Here is an 18,476-nt window from a genome sequence, read left to right on the forward strand (position 1 = left end):
ATGGCTACCTCAGTGATTACTCAGTTGGACGCTAGTGTCAGGCAAGTCCAAAATTGACTACCGGGAAGATGGTGGGGCGTTCGCCCAGCTCCCTCCAGTGAGTCTCAGCTCCCGCTTTGCGCTCCCGCATTGCGCTCTGGCGTTGAGCTCCCACAGGAGCCTCCGCAGCCAGAGCCACCCCAGCTGCCTCTTGCCACCCCTGGCGCTCCTGGCTCCTGTTTGTGCCACAGCCTACTCAGTCTCTCTTCGGCTCGCAGTTCCAGCAGCACCTGGGGCCAGGGAGACGACAGCCCCCTCCCCGGCAGATACCGCTGTTGCCGGACCCCGAGTCCCAGTGGCGGGGCTGTGCAGCCTGGCCTGGCGCTGAGGGCAGCAGCTGTGGTGGCCGGGTGTTGAGTGGCGGCTGCTCCAGGCTGCTTCTTCCCAGGGAGGATTTTGTAAATTTCACAAAATGGCGCACACTCCAAACATCAGTGCACATGTTATGAGAGTCCCCTTCAAGGTCTCAGCAATCCTTCAGAGCAATTCACCTGGGTAGTAACAGCTACCCCCGGCGCAAGCAAGGACACCAGAGATTCTGACTCACCATCAGGCTTTCTGAGTTCCTCTTCTTGCTGGTGGCCTCTGGGATCCTGCCGGCGCGGGGCGCAGGCGGTTCACTCCCTTCCCGCCACCATGTTTCCTGGGCAATTTGGAGGCTGGCAAGTCCACAGTCCAAGGCATGCATGTGGCGAGGGCCTTCTTGTGGGTGGTGACTCTCTACAGCAACTCAGGATATCACAATTTTGTGATTATTTAAATGTCCCCTCTTTTTTTTTTTTTTGCACATCCATATTATTTGTAATAAATCTGTCTCCTCTTACTAGGCTAGTTATTCTCAACTCTGACTTCACACTAAAATCACCTGGAACCTTTTAAAAATACCAGTATTTGGTTCTACCCCAAACTAATTACATCAGAATCTCTGAAAGTATAGCTGAACATCTGTATTTTTAAAAAGCTCCCCAGGTGGTTCTGGTGGCAGCCAAGGTTGAAAAACCACTTTACTGTACTCTTAACTCCCAGAGGTAGCAGTTGAGTCTGTCCTGTGTATAGTTTTATCCGCAGTACCTAGCCTAGTGCCTGGCATGTAGCAGGTGCTCAATGTGTATTTTTAATTAAGTTTGTTTGCACAGGTGTACCATTTACACTGTTTAAAATATATCAAAAGGTATACAGTGGAACATCTTTCTCCTTACTTATCAGATCTTACCTCTATCCATCTAGATCTCACTTCTCCCAGTCCCCCAGTATAGGTGGTCATTTTTACAGATTCCTCCTAGGATATCTTTATGCAAAGATAAGTAAGATTGAATATATATATATATATATATATATATATACACATGTATATATGCACATATATGCACACACGTGTGTGTGTTTATGTAATGTAGACTGAGTTCTTGGTCCCAATTCTTCGTCCCCTCTGATGGTATTACATATCCACACCCTTGCCACGGTTCATGCTGTGTAGAGGGTTCTTCACCCCTTGACTTTGGGTTTGGTCATGTGACTTGTTTAGCCAATGAGAGGTTAGCTGACAAGATGTGAGAGAGAGTCCTGAAATGTTTTTGTGTGATTAGTCTTGCTCTCTTCAGCTCCATGATCTCCCACAAGAAAGCATGCCTTGGTTAGCTTTTGCCCCTTCAGCCTGGCCTTTGAGTGTGGAATACACTCAAACAGGACCGGTAGCTTGCAGCCTGGAATAGAGCCACCCAGCCAAGTCTGGCCGAGATCAGCAGACCCTGACCAGCTCTCAGATCCACGGGCAAGAGAATGAATGATTTGGGCAGTTTAGCAGATAGCATTATCATGGGAATGGCATATCTTCTGTGCCTTGTTATTTGCCAGGATATCATGGAAATCTTTCTATATCAGTAAATCTCATTCTACTTTTTAAAAACTATTAGAATGTCATTGTTTGGATATATTAATCTCTTATTCAAAGACATAGAGGTTGTTCCCAACATTTAGCTCTTATAATTCTGCAGTGAATAACCCTGTTCATACATCATTTTGCACAAGTCCAAACATCTCTGTAAGATAAATTCCCAGGAGGGGAATTGCTGTGTCAAAGAATATGTGCATTCATAATTTTGATAGATATTGTCAAATTATGCTCCATATAAACACTCCCACCAGCAGTGTTTGAGAATACCTATTTCTTCACAGCCTCTCCAACAAAGTGTATTATTAACCTTTTGGATTTTTTGCCCATTTGATGGAGAAGATGATATCTCAGTGTAGTTTTAATTTGCATTTTTCTTAGTTGAGTGAGATTGAGCATCTTTTCAAATGCATAAGAGGCATTTGTGTTTTCTTTTCTATGAGCTATCTATTCATTATCCTTTAAGCATTTTCTATTAGATTATCTTTTTCTTATTGATTCCCTCAATACATATTTGCTGAATAAATGAATGAAATAAAATGAATTTAAATAGGGGGCACTGAAAACCATGGTTCAACACCCCAATAAAAGCTGCAGAGGCAAAAATAACTTTGGCATGTCTGTGGCTTTTTATTGTGTTCTTTGATAAAATGCCCCAGATCTCACATTTAAATGCCTCTCCTGATGGACACCTCTGCGAGAGACTGAGGCAACGAGGTCTAAAAGTAAGCAGCCTTCTGGAGCAAAGTGCTGAGATTCTCCAGGGGGCTGTGTGATCCTCAGCAGGATGTTCGCTGGATGTGGGAGACTATACATTCTCCCAGGACCCAGAAGACCTCATCCGTTCCCTGAAATTGGTGGTTGGGGGTGAATCTCTGCTTTAGAGACCAGATGAGCAGATCCTCTGGTGAGCTGACATCCTCTGGTGAGCATTAAGCAGGTGAATCTGGGCTCTCACCTCAGATTCAGCTTGTGTTCCTTTTGTGAACCACGCACGTACCTTGCTTTCTGGCCAGAGTGGGCTTAGCAAAATCTCATGCTGTTCTCACAGTCTTAGAGACAATGATTGCTGCCACCATCCCTCCTTTTTCATTCCTGCTGTGGCAGCTGCTCTGGTCCTTTATGTCCCTCATGGAATGACTCAGAATCACCTCCCCTCATGCCTGTGATGTTTACCTCTCCCCTCTGCCCTGAGGTTTTCCTGTCCCACTGAGGCATGAGGCATTGTGGAATCCAGTTGCTGTCCAACCATATGAAATGCAGAAGTGTAAGGAAGTTACAACCCACTGGGGCAGAGGGAACTTTCACCAATAGGTACTGAGAGTGGGTGGATAGATTATTCCTACCCTGGATGCATGGTTCAAAGACACAGCTTCTCTGACGATATCTGTCATACCAAGTGTATTAGTCTGCTTCTGTTGCTTATCATGGAATACCTGAAACTAGGTAATCGATAAGAAAATGAATTTATTTCTTAGGGGCTGGGAAGTCCACAGTCCAGGGGGCACTTCTGGTGAGGGCTTTCTTCTTGGTGGGAACTCTCAACAGGGTTCCATGGAGACCAGAGAGTCACATGGCAAGATTGGGCTGACCAAGAATGAGTTAGCCTCTTCACCTACTCTCTTTTTAAAGCCATCAGAACCATGCCCAGTACTCCATGAATGGATCAATCCATTCACAAGGATACAGTCCTCACAATCTAAAAACCTCTTACAGTCCCCACCTTTCAAATACTATAATTGGATTTCCCACCCTCTTAACATTGTTACAATGGAGATTAAGTTTCTAATACATTAACTCCTGGGGGACACATTTGACCATAGTGCCAAGCAACCAATCTGTCCCAAAGCTTCAGCAGCTCCATAACACATTCCTTTTGTCTGCCCTTCTGCCTCCCTGGTATGGCATTCCCCAACACAGTGTCAGCATGCAATGCTTTTGTCCCACGTTCTGTTTTCTAAGGAACCCTGGTTAAGAGAGAAAGTAACTCATTTCCATCCAGAGGTCAGAATGTCTATAAAGCGTATATGTGACATATAGACCCCCAAAGCAAAATGGCTTGCTGCATTACTGTGAGGAAAGTTTAAAAGAAAAACTCTACTATTTATTGAGCTCATCTGTGTGATAACTCTACGCTAAATGTTTCACATATGCCGTATCACTTAATTCTCACAACATCCCTGTAAAGTCTGACTACCACCATTTTACTAGTAAAGGAGACTTTAGATGTCTAAGTTGCTTGTTTGAGATATTAAATAGTTGAGCTGGGCTTTCAACCCAGTTCTGCTCAGCTCCAAATCAGTATTCATGTGATTTAATAGTCACATGAAATGCTGTAATACACTTGAAAAAATGCCTTAACAGAGGAAGTCACCTAAATTTGTCTAGCCGACGCTTTGTAGGCTCACTCTTCTGGTTTGTAGGAATAAGAGAATATCAATAACAATATGAATCTTACAGATGGGTGACAGGTTGCATTCCAAGTTTTTCCTTATTTGGTTTTCTCACCAACACAGAAGGATAGGAATAGCATATTTCCTACTCACGAATAAATTTCATTGATAGAAAGCAGAAACCAAAGCTCAGATAGGCTAGGACGCTTGCCTCAGACCACTCAGCTTGTGGTTACTGGAAATAGACCTGGATCTTTTGTGTTCCGGTTTAGTGATAATTCTGTAGCTCCCCCTCATATGAATTGAGCACGTACGTGTGATTATTGTCACTGTCTTAGAAATTGTTTTAGAAACATGCAACAGTGAAAGTTTAAACAAAACCAAACAGCATGGAGTGGAGCATGGGGAAAGTGAAGATGTTGGTCAGAGGGTACAAAGTTTCAGTTAGACAGGAGGAATAAGTTTTAGTGATCTATTGCACAACATGGTGACCACAATTAATAACAATGTATATTTCAAAATTGCTAAGAGATTTTAAATGTTCTTACCACAAAAAATAAGTAGGTGAAGTGATGGATATGTTAATTAGCTTTTTAAATTATTCCACAATGTAAACATGCATGAAAACATCAGACTGTGCCCCATAATTATATACAATTATTATTTATCAATTAAAAATAAAATCAAATTAATGAATTGAAACCCCCCCAATCCTTCATTTACCTGTTTGTGTGTGCATGTGTGTTTGTGTGTATGTCCTTTCAGAGTTATTCTATGACAATTGTGGCATACATATCTACATAGACACCACCGAACACACACAGATGGCAGCTCATTGTCCCACACGTTGCCTGGAGATGGTTCCATTTCGGTGCATGTCAATTGCCTCTCTTGTCTGAGGAGTATTCGTTCCCTGCTGTGGATGGACCATAAGTCATTCAGCTGATCCTCCATTGAGAACAATTGGATTGTCTTCTGTCTCTGTCTTCTGTGCATATATAATTAGAGAGTGTTGCTTGATGGATGAGAGGATTGAAAAGTGAAGGACTCACCAAGGTCATGCAGCTCTTTGGTGGCAAAGCTGGGATACGAACATAAGTCTCCTGAGCCTGGCCCACCTTCTTTTGTGGTTATTCCACAAAACCTCAGGGGCTTTGAGGAGAGATGGGGCATGGTACAAAGCCCCAAAAGGCCAGACTGAAAGGATGAGTGTGGATACATGGGGAAACTTGGACCTTAGCATCGGGGGCTATAAGAGGGCTTTCCACCCCCCCGCTTCTGGGAATTGTCTTGCCTGCCATTCTCCCAGCCCTCTGGCAGGGCCGCAGCTACCACCAACCCTCCTCCAGTGTCCCATGTGTCCCTCTGCTCTGCTCCAGCCCAGCAGCTCTGCACACCATGGGACACTCCTGCCGCTCCCTCCAATGACAGGTAAGTCATTGATCAGCCCTGAGAACCAACTGAGAACAGGATCTATTTAAAGAAGCACATTCCAGGTGCTGAGTCACATCAGGCTGGAGCAGCCGGCCTGAGCCTGGGCAGTGTGGATATTCACAGTTCAGCCACCACTGCAGCCTGGCTCAAACTTTGACAACCCAACCCAAAGAGGCTCTAAGCTCAAACACCACATTTAATAAGATGAAACACGACACTTGGAGCCCCACATCAATTTCTAGATTATAAACACGGGTATTCTCATGGCCTCCCCACTGACCACTACTCTTTTTTATAATGGTGATCAGTCAGTTTACGGAGACCCAGATTTAAGTCCCAGCTCTGCTACTTTTCTGTGTGACCTTAGGCAAGTTGAATAAGCCTCTGTGAGCCTCGATGTTCTCATTTGTAAAATGGGGTTAATAGCTAACAGGGTGTAGAGGAGAGGTAAATACGGCAATATAAGGGAAGCCCATATTACAGTCCATAGCATGTGGTAAACACTCAACAACTGATAGTAAATTAAATTAAATTAAATATGTCTTCAGCACTCCACGAGGCATAAGAGAATACCAAATACAATGCAATGTGATGCTGACTCTCATGAAAGTTGTTGTCTAGTTGTAGACATAAACCTGTTAAGTTATAATTAACAACTCTGAACAATGCAACTTTCTGATAGTTATTGAGGACCTGCTTTGGTTCAGGCTAGACACTGACCGAGGCTCTGAGGATACATAAAATGTTTCTGACCTCAAGCAATGAACTGTCTAATAGGAAGGATCATGGCATGCAAACGTTTAGTGACAGCGTGATGTGGAAAGTTCTCAAATATGTTTAAAGTGCCATGGGAATCCAGGTCAAGGAGTAGCTAATTCTGTGTGGCACATTTGTGAGAGGCTTCTGCAAGGAAAGAAAGATGGCAAATGCATGGAATATGTGACATCACTATCCATTCTGTCCATGGCCGCCATTGGCAATCAGTCATGGCCTTCTGCATCCTTCTCAACACAACACTCCAGACAGCCACTACCAATCAATCAACATTGATATGAACACTATTTGACATCCTCTAGTTAAAAGGTATTTCAAGGCGCTAAAAAGTGTCAGCCGTGGGAGACAGATAATTAGAGCTATAGAGCTAATGGAAGAGGAATGGTCTGGAGGAAGGTATGAGGAAACTTGGAATCTAGCTGTGGCTTTGACGCTTATGTGCCTTGCGAACTTGGGTTTATCATCTCTTTAGACCTGTTTCCTCTAAGTGACTCTGATTCTTGGAGTTCTGAAATGAGAAAGGCAGTTCCAGTTTGGGTGCTCAGAGAAGGCTTACCCAATAGGTGGGATGTCAGGGGATTTTGAGAGAGGGGCATAATTTGCATCAACAGAGAGCAGCATGCATGTGTGTGTGTGTTTGTAGACCTGTTTCCTCTAAGTGACTCTGATTCTTGGAGTTCTGAAATGAGAAAGGCAGTTCCAGTTTGGGTGCTCAGAGAAGGCTGGGATGTCAGGGGGTTTTGAGAGAGGGGCATAATTTGCATCAACAGAGAGCAGCATGCATGTGTGTGTGTGTTTGTGTATGCACGTGTGCATTCTAAGAGTGTGAGAGAACGTGTTGGGTAGGCAGTAGGTGGATTTCGGAATACACTCTGCACTATTCTCTCCAAAAACGGAAAGCAAATACACCCAGGTAGTCTAGGCTAGAGTGTGAGCTCTGTTCACTGGGAACTGGAGTGTGGTGTCAAGGTGCAGACCTGCCTGGAGGCAGTCATAATCATGGACAGGCTGTCCATGGAAGACAGGGAGTGGACAGGGAGCTGTGAGAGGTGGGCTTGTGGCAGCTGCCTCTGCTTCTTCCTCTTCCATTTTTGGTTCCCATTCTCCTTGACAGGCAACCCTTTGTCATCTCCTCAACAAGGCCAGGCCACCCCCTGAACCCATTGATGGACAGAGGGCTGTTTGCCATGCAGACCTGTGAGCCACAGTGCTGCCTTTGAGAGGCTGTCTTACATGATAAAACCAGGTGCAGATTCAATAATTGACATTTGGACTCCCTTTTCTGCTTCCTCTTATAATTCAATTGACTGTTCAGTAGAATGGTTTGGATATGTGGACCCCACAGTCAAACTTCTTGGGTTCAGACTGGTTCTGCCATTTACAAACTGTGCAACCTTAGGCAAGTGACTCAACCTCTCTGAGCCTTAGTTCCCTCATCATTAAAATGGGGGGATGATAATAGCACCTGCCTTATAAAGAGGTGTGTGGATTCAATGAAAAATTCTATGTAAACAAGTGCAGTATCTGTCATAGATGTTAAATAATTATCACATTATCAGTTATAGTTTTTCCTCTTCTATCTTGTCTTTTCCCTACTAGATTGTAAGTTCCTCGAGGGAAGGAACCATCTCTTTTGTAGTCCCCACAGGCTGGGCACGATACTGAGCACAGAGATGATCAAAATTCTCGCTGATTATTTGATGTAAAAATAGAAAGTTGTAGAACCTCTGGAGGAAGTTCACCTCCTCCACTTAGGGATCGAGGCTCTTCAAGTCCATATCTACCTTCCCAGACTCATCTCCTGCTCATTTTTACAAAAATCTACCCACCGGGCACATCAAACTACTTGTGATTCCTTGAATACACAACCTTCTTTCCCCAATTCCCTTACAAACTCTATTTCTCCCACCTTCCCTCAATCTTATCAGTCAAGGCTTTTTTAATTGCGAGTGACAGAAAACCAACATAAGTGGCCAAAACAGGAAAAAAAAAGTCTATCTGTTTAAACAAGTGAAAGATCTAGTATTATTGGCCTCAGATTTGGCTGGATCCAGGGACTCAAATGATATCATCAGGACTTCCTTCATTCTCTCGGATTAATTTCTCTTTGTGTTGGCTTCATTCTTAAGTATGGTCATTCTTGCTAGTGGCAAGATGGCCATCAGCAATTCAGGGGAACCTCCAATATTGTAGCAACACCAGGAGAAAGAGGCTCCTTTTTATTTAAAGGTCCAGAGAGGGTCTGAAATTGCCTCTCATTGGCTGGTTTCACTCATGTGTTCATCCTCAGTTCAATCACTGTGGCTAAGAAGATGGAATATGCTGATTGGCCAGATTTGGGTCATGTGTTTATCCTCTGGGAAACCAGAGTGACTGACAGTGGGTAAAAGATTGTTTTCCAAGGAATGTTGGATCATGAGCAGATTAAAAACAACAGATGCCCCCTACACATGGCAAAACCTTTTTACATTCAAATGAAGCTTGAATGTCATCTCAGTGAAGTGACTCTAACTCTACTGCTACTCCCAGGTTAAGTCAAATGCTGCCTCCACTATTAGCTCACAATTCATAGAATTGTTAATAACTTTCCCTCAAGGGAGGGGCTGTGAATTATGAGTGTTGTAGGCTCTGGGCATGTAGCATAGTGCTTAGCACATGGTGGGTATTCAATAAATGATCATTGAATAAGTGAATGAATGAATGAGTGAGTGAAGCCTGAGTGTGGTGGTGGGCCTGTGTGCCCTCATATCCATTGCTCTCTCTTCCCTGTCCTGTTATCATGGGGAGAGGAGGAAGTTTAGGCTGCATTTCCCAGGCTGTGGGAGCAGCCAATGGGAGACATTGAAGGATAGCTGAGGGCAGGAGGAAGGGAAACTTGGGGCATTTGCAGCTTCCCTGTCTCTACCTTCCCTATCTTTCTCTACCTTCCGAGACTTCTTTTGCAATGGCTGCGTCTCCTCTACAGTCCCAGTTTTTGCCTTTGTGACCTGGCCCCTGGGCTCTGGTAATATCTCCTCCTCCCTCTGATTATCCAGACATAGGGACAGTTGTGGCTCTTTGCCATCTGTGGGTGGTCTTGCCATCCTCTCTTTGCTTCTGATGTTTTCCATCCCCATATAACTGATTTCCTGCATTGCATTTGATCTATTTGAAATACTCAGACTGAGGTCTATTTTTCTGGTTGGTGTCTCACTGATGACAACCCGTTAGAGAACAAGCTGGCTCTGTAGGACTGTCTGAACCACAAAGAGACTCTGGTTTGCTCTTAGAGGAATTTTTCAGCTGCTGGTTTGAGAGAAAGAAGTCACCTCTTTCTGAAGACTCTGTATTCACTAAAAGTTCTCCATTCATCAAACACTCCTGCTGCTCGTCTGCATGGTCTCAGCTGGTCAGGGAGGTGTAAACCTGTGGGAAGTCAAAAGATGGTGATCATGGGAGTGGTAGGGAGGAAGGTGTAATATTTCAATGAGATGTGTGTGTGTGTGTGTGTGTGTTATTGCTATTTTATGCCCAAATTCCAGTTTTTCAGAAGAAAGGCAGGCTTTCTAAATTTTGTCTCTGAGAACTTATGAGAGACTCATGAGATCATTTCTGTCCACAGCAAAGGTAGGATTGGGCAAGTAAACACTCCACAGTTTCCTGCTGTCCGTCACAGAGCATAGAATGCACAAGCATTGTGGGGAAGCTCATACTGTGGCCATTGGTACCTGTCAGACCTGAGCTGAAGTCCTGGCTTTGCCACTTACTACGTTGTGATCCTGCATAAGGGACTTAGCATCTCTGAGTCTTGGTTTCCTCATCTGTAAAATGGTGTTAATTATAGAATCCATGGAATTCTCCATGGAATGAAATAAATGCATGTAAAGTGCTCAATGTAGTACTTAATGCCACTTTCCACACAAGCTTCCCATAAGCACCAGCTTAAAGAATAACTGAAATCACCACACTGAGCTGGACCATATGCCTTTGCAGGGCTGAGACCACACCTCATTCATCTTAGTGTATGGGATAGAGGGGAATTAATTTAGTTCCAAGGAGCAGAGATCCATCCAGGTAAACTCAGATAAAACAGAGGGTGTTATATGGAATCAAGGAAATCTTCTAGAATTCAATAGCAAGAACTGTGGGAGGGCTTCATCACAACTAAAGAGGGATAATGTCATCTTGGACACCCTCCAGGCATGTGCCCTTGGTGTCCCTTCAATGTTTCTCTGTTTTATTTTTTTCTCCATAGATGCCATCTCTCCTCATGAATCCAACTGTATCTGGCCCATAATGGCCTCCCCAAATGCCAGTTCTGCTCCCCAATCACATTAGTGATTATTACATGACTCCCTAGCTCACCTCCTGTCTTAGGGTGGTTCCCTCCTGTCTTAAGTTGGTTCCTTGAAACATGTGAAAAGGATTTATTAGGAAGCATTCTCGTGGGAAACTGGAAGGGGAATAGGGAAACAGGATCATAACGGAAGGAAAGGAGGCCACGCAGGGTGTGGTGCCAAGGAAAGTCCCAAGGAAGATAATGTTGCCTTGTATCTGCAGGGGGAGCTCTGGAGACTATAGTCACACCTGAGTGTTGTCTCCATTAGGAGGCGAGGAAGCTGGAGTATTTATACCCCCTACCAGTTAGCCACTGTTGAGGGAATTCCCGGGAGCATCGGGCTCTCTGTATCTCCCTGAGAGGCAGCCAGCATGCACAACCATGGTAAAGGGACCCAAGGGGATCTGGATGGAGCACTGACAGGACTTGCCACTCCTCCCTATGGGGCAAAACAGCTCAGTCTTTATATTCCCAGTTTAAATCCTCAGCAGCAGAAATCTAATTGGTACTGTGTGAGTGTGGGGACCGCTTCTTTCCCAAACATGTGTGGCTGGTGGGCTTCCATAGCATACAAATGACCCATTTGAAGGAGGGCTGTAAGAGCTGGGGGGATGGATGGCATCTCCAGTATGTGGATGCTCCTCAGCAACCGTCTGTGGGCAGAATACTGTGTAGCCAGCACCATGCCGGACTCCTAGTGAATGCTAAGGTGGCAAAGACAGAAGCACCACAGCCTTCTCTTTGAGATAACACTGGGACAGCAGTTTCCCCAACTGCCCTGTCAACTTTTTAAGGGTAACAACCACGTCTTATTGACCACAGTATCTAGCACACAGTAGAGGCTTAATAAATGTTTGTCCTGCTGGAGGGGTGTTGTTGAATTCTGCTTCAGGAAGGCAGCACTGTTGGCATCCCCCAGACCATACCCCATTGCCCACCTCCTTGATCTCATCCCCTGGCGGGTCCACTCTCCCCAATCTTATCTGACACCACCCAGTGCAGCAGGGAGATGCTAGAGTGGAACCCACATTGAACAGGATGTCACAGCATGTGAGTTTCAGTCCTGGCTGTGCCCGATTCTGCGTGGAATTGGGGCCTCTGTTTCCCCAGTCCAGCGAGGGGCCTTGCTCAGGGCTTTACTGATGCCACCGTTCAGTAAGGCAGTTAACAGAGCAGTCAAGTGGGTGAGCCCTGGGGTCAGATTTCAAGTTCAAATCCCAGCTCTTCCACAGTCTAGTTTGTCTTTATGGAATTGGGGCCTCTGTTTCCCCAGTCCAGCGAGGGGCCTTGCTCAGGGCTTTACTGATGCCACCGTTCAGTAAGGCAGTTAACAGAGAAGTCAAGTGTGTGAGCCCTGGGGTCAGATTTCAAGTTCAAATCCCAGCTCTTCCACAGTCTAGTTTGTCTTTAGGCAAATGACTTGACCTCTCTGTGCTGCAGTTTCCTTATCTGAAAACTGGGCGTGATAATAATAGTATCTTCCTCATAGGGCTCTCGGGAGGATTTAATACGATACGGTGATATTATTCAGCCACCAAAAGGAATGAAGAACTGACATAGGCTGCAACATGGGTGAGTCTTAAAAACATCACTCTGAGTGAAAGATGTCCAACATGAAAGGACGCATATTATATAATTCCATTTGTAGGAAGTGGCCAGAATAGGCAAATTCAGAGAGACAGAGAGTAGACTGATCATTTCCAGGGACTGAGGGAGGGAGAATGGGGAGCGATTGCTAATGGGTGCAGGGTTTTTTGGGGGAATGATGAAAATGTTCTGCAATTAGATAGTGATAATGATTGCATCGTCTTGTGAATATATTAAAAATAACTGAATTGTACACTTTAAAATGGTGACTGTTATGGTATGTAAATTATGTCTCAATACAGTAAAATAAAAATAAAAGGTATGGTATATAAAGTCCCTGGCTCACTGTAAATTCTCGGTGAACCGTCTTTTCCCTGGATTATTGTGGTGGCCTCCTAAATGATCTTCCCACCTCTCCCCTTGCTCCCCATCAGAGTGCAGGAGTTCACGTCACTCCTGCTCTCTAAACTCTTCCGTGGCTCCCATTTCTCCAGGTAAAAGCCCATTTCATTACAATGGCCTACAGGGCTCTATACCATCTGGCTGCTGGCTTCTCTCCCATTTTATCTCCTGGGATTCTTCCCTTGCTCTCTCTGCTCAAGCCGTATGAGCCTCTTGCTGCTCCTCACACACAGGCCAGGTATGTTCCTACCTCAGGACATTTGCACTTATCCTCTCTGCCTCAAACAAAATTCCCTTAAGATTTGCTGAACTTGCTCTTTGGCCTCCATCAGGCATTTGCCCAAATGTCATCTTCTCAATGAGACCTTCCCTGACCACTTACTGTGTTTAAAATAGAAACTTCCCACCCCAATACTCCCTGTTCACCTGCCCAAATTATTGTCCTCTGGAACACTTATGTTTATTGCCAGATCCATGTTAATGTCAGCTCCACAAGGGCAGGATTTTTGTGTGTCTAATTTGCTGGTGTCTCCTCAGTGCCTAGCACAGTACCCAACACAGTCAGCACTCAATATTTTTATCTTCTCTTTTCAATTTATTTTTCTTAATTGACTCATGATAATTGTATATATTTATGGAGTACAATATGATATTTGGGTAAATTCATACTGTGTGCAATGATTATATCAGGATGCTCAGTATATCCATCACCTCAAACATTTGTCACTTCTTTGTGTTAGGAAGATTCAATATCATCTTGACTAGCTATTCAAAGGTACACATTACTTTGTTGTTAACCGAAGTATCCCTGTATTACTATAGAACCCTAGATTCTATTCTTCCAATCCCTCTACTGTTTTGTATCCACCGACCACTCTCTCCCTACCTCCCTTTCCCCCTTGCCCCCACCAGTTTTCTAGTGACCACTATTCTATTCTCTGCTTCTATGAGATCAACATTTTTAGCTTTCGTGTATGAGTGAGAACATGTATTTCTCTTTCTGCACCTGGCTTATTTCATTTAACATAATTTTCTCCGAGATCATCCATGTTGCTGCAAAAGGCAGAATTTTATTCTTTTTTATGGCTGAGTAGTTTCCATTGTGTATATACCACATTTTCTGCATCCAGCCATCTATTAGAGGACATTTAGGTTGGTTCCAACTCTTGGCTATGGTGAATGGAGCTGCAATAAACATCTCTTCGACTTGCTGATTTCCATTCCTTTGGATATACACCCAGTGGTGGTGATGGCTGGACTGTATGGTAGTCTATTGGTAGTTGTTTGAGAAATCTCCATACTGTTTTCCATAATGGCTGTACCATTTACATTCCCACCAACAATGTATAAGAGTTCCCTTTTCTCTGCATCTTCACCAACATTTGTTTTTTCTGTCGTTTTGATAACTGCCATTCTAGCTGGGGTCAGATGCTGTCTCATTGTGGTTTTGATTTGCATTTCTCTGATGATGAGCGATGTTGAGAATTTTTCATATACCTGTTGGCCATTTGTATGTCTTCTTATGAAAAATGTTGACTCAGTTCTTTTGCCCATTTTTTAATAGGATTATTTGGTTTTTCCTGAGTACTCAATATTTTTTGGCTGAATACATAAATGTTAGCTCTTACAAAGACTTATAATAAACTTTCTGAGACTTTTAATCTTTTTATTTCCCTCCCATGGGTGTCTCTTGCAGATTTTAACCTGACACCTCTTTGAGGCTTCTTTCTTTCTTCCAGATCATCCCGATGGGTGTTGGTTTTGGAGGCAAACATTGTCCTGGTGGTATAATTATGAGATTGTGGTCTAGAAAATAGTTTCATCTCACTTTGAAGTGAACCCTTCTTTTCTTTAAAAGACACCAGAACCCCCTACTGAATTCTTCACTGTAATGAAATTAGTTTTTTAAAGCTGATGTGGAAGCTAATTTGTGTATTGCTGTCAGTTGGAAGGCTTTGAAATTAATTGTCTTAGCTAACCTTGTTGAGATCTAACCATGTTACGTTAGTGCATAAAAACATTATCTCCTCATTGGTGTCTGGTGGGACTGAAAGCTCTGCCTTATTCTCTCTTGAGCAGAAGAATGTAATTTTTGTTGGTTTCAAAATTAAGATGGGGAACTAAGTGGTAGCAAAAGAACTCTTAGACTGGGAGGCAGATTCTAGAACTTGGGTCCTAGAAATAGCTCTGAATTTCACTGACCTTATGGACTGGAGTCAGGCTATTCTTTCTGAACCCTTTGGTGTACATTATAATACATAATTTCTAATGACAAAAGTAATAATTCTTATAAAAATTAAGATTTACAAATAAGGCTGCATCCCTTTTGACCAAGACTCCTCCATGCCTCTGAAGTATTCTGTCATATGTTTGATGTTTATATTTCCAGATGATTTTCTATATATGTGTATATTAATATACAGTATTATTTTATGAATGTGTGTTTTACATAAATATACAATACTATGATATTGTACCACAACTTGCTTTTCCCATCTAACATTATATCCTGGAGTTCTTTCTGTATAAGTACATATGTATTTCCATTATTTTATGAATGTGTGTTTTACATAAATATACAATACTATGATATTGTACCACACCTTGCTTTTCCCATCTAACATTATATCCTGGAGTTCTTTCTGTATAAGTACATATGTATTTCTCATATTTTTTAGTAGCCTCATGGCTTTCCATAATACAAATGCATCATGACTTATTTAGCCATTTTCCTACTGTTGAATATTTAGGCTGTTTTCAATTTTCCCCTACTACAAAGCATCCTGCAAGGAACATTCTTACTCAAGCCTCCTCTCTCAGGCAGACATTGAGAAATGGAGTGGCTGCTTAATAATTCTGTCATTCCTAAAGTGGGGGGATTGAATGAGTTACACTTTCCATCATTCCCAGTATAACCTGGGTATAATTGGAGTCCCATGTGTCTCAGCCTTTGTTCTATATCAATTCAAAGAAACCACAATATGACAGAAAAATATAATTTGACACAATTCCATTTGTTACTTGGTTGCTTGGGAAACTCCCAAAGGTAGTGTGGTGATGGGGGTGGGGCTGTTGGTCAAAGTTAGGAGAACATTCTTTTCAGTGAGTTGGTTTGTTGGTTGTTTTCAGGTATTATTTTGATTTCATATAGAATTGCGTTTCTCATTGTTGAGGTTGGCAAACCAGTTTTGTTTCTATCTTATTTTTAATTGTATATACACACACAGATAAAATGCACATGGTTACAAATTAAAAGAGTAGAAAAGGATATAAGGCTAAATCCTCCCTCCCATATCTATTTCCTAATTCTCTTGCCAGAGACACTCACTACTTCTAGTCTTGTACCTGTTCTCTTGCCTATTTAAAGAAATCTGTGTAAACGTAAATGGTGGCATACTGAACATAGAACACATGTCTTTTAAATTTTTTCATTATAAAAAATTCAAATATATACAGGAGCAGAAAGAATAGTATGATAAATCCTCTGTACTCAGCATTCAGCTTCAACAATTATCAGCATACGGACCTTCCTTTTTCCACTACACGATACATCTTGGGCCTCGTTCCAGTTCGGTTGCTATAAATGTGCCTCATTTATTTTCATGGTTGCTTAGTACTCTATAATAAGGATGTCTCATAATTCATTTATTCATTCTCCTATTGATAGACATTTATATTGTTTCCAATCTTATGTCACTACAAACAATACTGCAATAAATATACTTTTATATCCTTCTTTGGGCACATGTGTGAATAGATCTGTAAGAAATTCTTGGAAGTGGAATTGCTGAGTCAAAGGGGTGTGCATTTAAAATATAGATAAGTACTGCCAAATGGCCCCTTGAGGGAATTGCAGTAATTGTCTCTCTCACTAATACTGTTTGAGAATGCTCATTTCCCCCCATGCTCACCCACACAATGTGTCATCACATTTTTTATCTTTAAAATATTCTCTTCTAGTTATGTCTTCAGCCATGTTTTTTAATCGAGAAGTGAAGTTTACTTAGTAAGTTGTAAAATCCATTTAGTGGGTAGAAATCAGCATAGAATAGAATAGAAAATATCAGAGAACATCACTTATAGTAAGGGTAAGCATTGTTTTGTGAAACTTTTGCTTTTTTTGGTCACACATTTGTGTATTTATGTGCGTATATGAACTGGTTTGTGATGTACAAGAATTTGAAAAGATGAAGTTTTGCAGAAGAAAAAAGAAGTAAAACTTAATGACAGTGGGCTTGGTTCCTTGGTGCAGAAAGGATCTCTGTCTCCTTTTCCATTACAAGGCCTGACTCCAGCTTTGAACAAGGAAGTCTGATGATGCAGTTCATACAGGTCAGCCTCCTGAGACCCAAGAGAGGGTGGACAAGGGTGGAGAATGCTCTGGAGGAGAAACAGAAGGTAGCCAGAGCAGTGATTTATCTCAGGGGGCAGTAATAGGGTGGCCTTGAGCGTCATGGAGTGGAGGGGTTAAGAGCTTGGGCACCAGAGCCAGAGCCCCTGGACTTAGGCCTTGACTCTTCTACCCACTAGGTACATCACCTCTTTGTACCTCAGTTTCCTCAGCTGTAACAATGGTGCCCACCACAGAGTTGTGGGGGCATCAAATGTGTTATATAGCATGTCAAGTACTTAGATAAGTGATTGGCACATAGTAAGTGCTCAACAATTGTTAGCATTTATTAGTAGTATTGTCATTTGGGACATCGTTCTCCTTGGCTTGTACAGAAATTTAAATGGGAGGAGAAAATGAATAAGACCTTTCATTGAGGGCTGGGGTTTGGCAGAGGAAAAAAGTAAAATGTTGACAGTGGACTTGGTTCCCTAGTTCAGAAAATATCTCCCTCTCCTTTTCCATTACAAGGCCTGACCCCAGCTTTGAAATTTTGATTGCTGTTTGGTACAAATTGGGTTTATTTATTTTTTTCTCACTTTCAGCACTGTCATTGTCATCTTCATTTTTAAAGAAATGTTTTTTAATCATATTTTATTTTGTCAATATACAATGTGGTTGAGTATTATGGCCCATCACCAAAACCTCCCTGCCTCCTCCCTTCCCCCTTCCTCCCAACAACCTCATATCTGTTCTCTTGTTGTATCAACTTCAAGGAATTGTAATGGTTGTGTCTTCTTCCCTCCCCCCTCCCAGGTTGTTTGTGTATTTTTAAAATTTATTTTTAGCTCCCACCAATAAGTGAGAACATGTGGTATTTCTCTTTCTGTGCCTGACCCCCTCCCAGGTTGTTTGTGTATTTTTAAAATTTATTTTTAGCTCCCACAAATAAGTGAGAACATGTGGTATTTCTCTTTCTGTGCCTGACTTGTTTCACTTAATATAATTCTTTCTAGGTCCATCCATGTCGTTGCAAATGGCAGTATTTCATTCTTTTTTATGGCAGAGTAGTATTCCACTGTGTAGATATACCACGTTTTCCGTATCCACTCATCCGATGATGGACATTTGGGCTGGTTCCAGCTCTTGGCTATTGTGAAGAGTGCTGCAATGAACATTGGGAAACAAGTATACCTTCGACTTGATGATTTCCATTCCTTTGGATATATTCCCAGCAGTGGGATAGCTGGGTCGTATGGTAGATCTAAATCTATGTATGCATCTGTAAAAAACAGTTTAGTTTGACCA

The sequence above is a fragment of the Galeopterus variegatus genome, unplaced genomic scaffold, assembly GCF_000696425.1.
Source record: "Galeopterus variegatus unplaced genomic scaffold, G_variegatus-3.0.2 Scaffold6386, whole genome shotgun sequence".
Taxonomy (NCBI): domain Eukaryota; kingdom Metazoa; phylum Chordata; class Mammalia; order Dermoptera; family Cynocephalidae; genus Galeopterus; species Galeopterus variegatus.